Here is a 2879-nt window from a genome sequence, read left to right as displayed (position 1 = left end):
AAGTCTCTTTGGATAAAAGCGTCTGCTAAATGCATAAATTATTATAAATTATTAAATTATTAATTAATTATTAAATTAATTAATTATTAATTATTTGGGAAATTCTCAATAAATTTCTGAAAAATTGAAATTATTTTAAGAATAACTCCTACCATTTTAAAATGATTTATTATTATTATTATTATTATTATAGACAATACTTTTTACGTTTTGTAGGCTTTTTCTCCCCCAGACATGTGAAATGCTGCGCTCCAGTAGTGGTTTAATTTGACTATAGTACAACTGACTTTTCATGGACGTCACAAATAAGCCATTATTGTGACTATTTATAAAGCTCACCATATTTATATTCCATGTTATACAGTACAATCACAATAGATCAAAAGATAAATGCACAGTAAAATGTATTTTTAAAGTAGTAAATAAAGCAAAATATTATTGTGGCACATTTTACAAGAAAACACTATATTCAGTCTTTCTACTTCAGATATGCTTAATTCAGCGTTACTTGCTGTTTCTTTGTGTATACTTGTGCAATTTATAAGACATTTCTAAGTGAAAATTGTAAGTAAATTGTTAGTAAATACTTTCTCCCATGCTCAGATTTTGGATTTACTTAGGTTGATTAGTAATGTTAAATAATATTTTTTGACTTAAAACTTTATTTATTTATTTATACATTTATTTATTTATTTATTTATTTATTTTTATCAGAGTTATGTAGTATAGACTGGTAACAGTTTACAATAAGGTTAACTACATTAGTTAACATGAACTAAGAATAAACAATACTTTACAGCATTTAATAATCTTAGTTAATGTTAATGCATTATTTAAAATCACAAGTTGTGTTTGTTAACATTAGTTAATGCACTGTGAACTAACATGAACTAACAATAAATGACTGTATTTTTATTAACTAACATTAACAAAGATGAATAAATAGTGTGATAAAAGTATTGTTCACTGTTCGTTCATGTTAACTAATGTTAACAAATGACACCTTATTGTAAAGTGTTATTAGTATAGTATAGTATAGAAGTATACATTGATTCTGTGGACAAGTAAAAAAATATGACTTTATAATACTTTCATAGATATTACAATTCCCTGCTACTCTATTAACAGCACAAGGAATTTAATTAAAAAATGAATCATATCTGCTTAGTTAATAGATATTGCCTTAAATGACTGCAACTTTTTATATTATTATTATTATCTCTCTCTCCTTTTTTTTTGCACACATTTGCATTATTTTGACTATTTATACATACAATACTGTACAATCACAGTAGATCAAAAGACACATTTAGCTTATTTACACCGAGTGAAATTGTTCTCAACATACAGAAAGAAGCCACATATATATATATATATATATATATCCACTGAAAGCTGCGTCTCTCTCTTCTCTCAATAATAGCATATCCATCAGAGATGACTGGATCAATAATTGTGTTTTGGCTACGAGATGGCATGTCATCAGTGACAGACAAATATCATAACAGGCAAACTGTACGAGAGCCTGGACTCTCCGCTGAGAGCTCAGAGCCCGAGGAAAACGCCTGCTTTTGTTTATCATCTCCAAATATATCGGAAAACCCAGGAATGCCACATTAGCAGCTTTTCACAGCGTTTCAGGGCAAATGAAAAGCAAGGCCTGTGAAAAGCATGGCACAACGCAAGCACTGACGTTCTGTAGGATGATGTTTGAAACACAGCGTTTGGCTGATGGATTGTGTGTACATACAAGTACTCTGGGGCTATTTGATTAACAGATAATTGCCGTTTAGATTTAAATGATACTGCCAATATGTTTAGCGTAAGTAGGAATGATGGGGCTCGCTGAAATCATTATCCCCAGGTGTGTTATTAGTGGAAGGCTAATGTGTAATGGTTTTGGCCTACACTAACATGCAGCATGTTCTCGACTGTATAGCAGTGTTTCTGCATCTTCATTCACCCTTTCATGAATTATGGCTTAAAACAATACATCAGAGCAGAAAGCCCTGTACATGTAAAAATCATGCCATTAAATGTTGCATGCACTGCAACCCCCCCCCCCCATATAAATAAATAAACATCCTTACATCAAGATAAATTTACTTGAGATGCAAAATGAAGATATGAAGTCTTGTTTTATGAGAAACAGAACAAATTGTGTGAATTTATGCTTAAAACAATAACAGATATCTGTCAATGGGGAATGGAGACTTGTTTCACCTTTGAATTAAGTTGATTTTTATGAGTCTATTGGCAGATACAACCTTGATTTAATCATAAACTTGCTTAATTCTTCAAGAGGCAAACAAACAAATAAATAAATAAATATATTCAAACTATATATATATATATTTTTTTTTTTTTTTCTCAAACAATATTTTTGCCATTTCTGTATATTTTTTAAAAATATATATTTAAATTATTTAATTTAAAACATTTAAAAGTATTTTGCCTTTATATTATGTATTTCAATCCAAGAAACTACATTCACATGTGGCATATTTGAAGAAAACCTTTGTTCTCAGTAACACACGTAAACATAGTGTAAAAGGCGATCCACATTCGCATTTAGCCCAAATATAGGCTACTGTAAGATTGGAAATTATTTTTTTATATAAATATTTATATTTATAGTAGTTGAGAGCAGAGGCTTTATTTGTGTGTGTGTGTGAATTAAAAAGTAATAGAGATATGTTGGAAAATGTATCTTCATTTACATTTAGATACAATGTTGATGTATTACATTTAGTTTATTTCTTACATTTTCTTTGCTCGGTCTTAAAGAGGTCTATTTAGCTTCATAAACCCTGGTATATGCAGTGAATGCTGGAAGATGTGTGTGTGTGTCTGTGTGTCTGTGTGTGTGCGTATGTGAG

Source organism: Sinocyclocheilus rhinocerous, unplaced genomic scaffold (assembly GCF_001515625.1).
Source record: "Sinocyclocheilus rhinocerous isolate Xijiao unplaced genomic scaffold, SAMN03320098_v1.1 scaffold264, whole genome shotgun sequence".
Classification (NCBI taxonomy): domain Eukaryota; kingdom Metazoa; phylum Chordata; class Actinopteri; order Cypriniformes; family Cyprinidae; genus Sinocyclocheilus; species Sinocyclocheilus rhinocerous.
Note: the sequence above shows the minus strand (reverse complement) of the source record.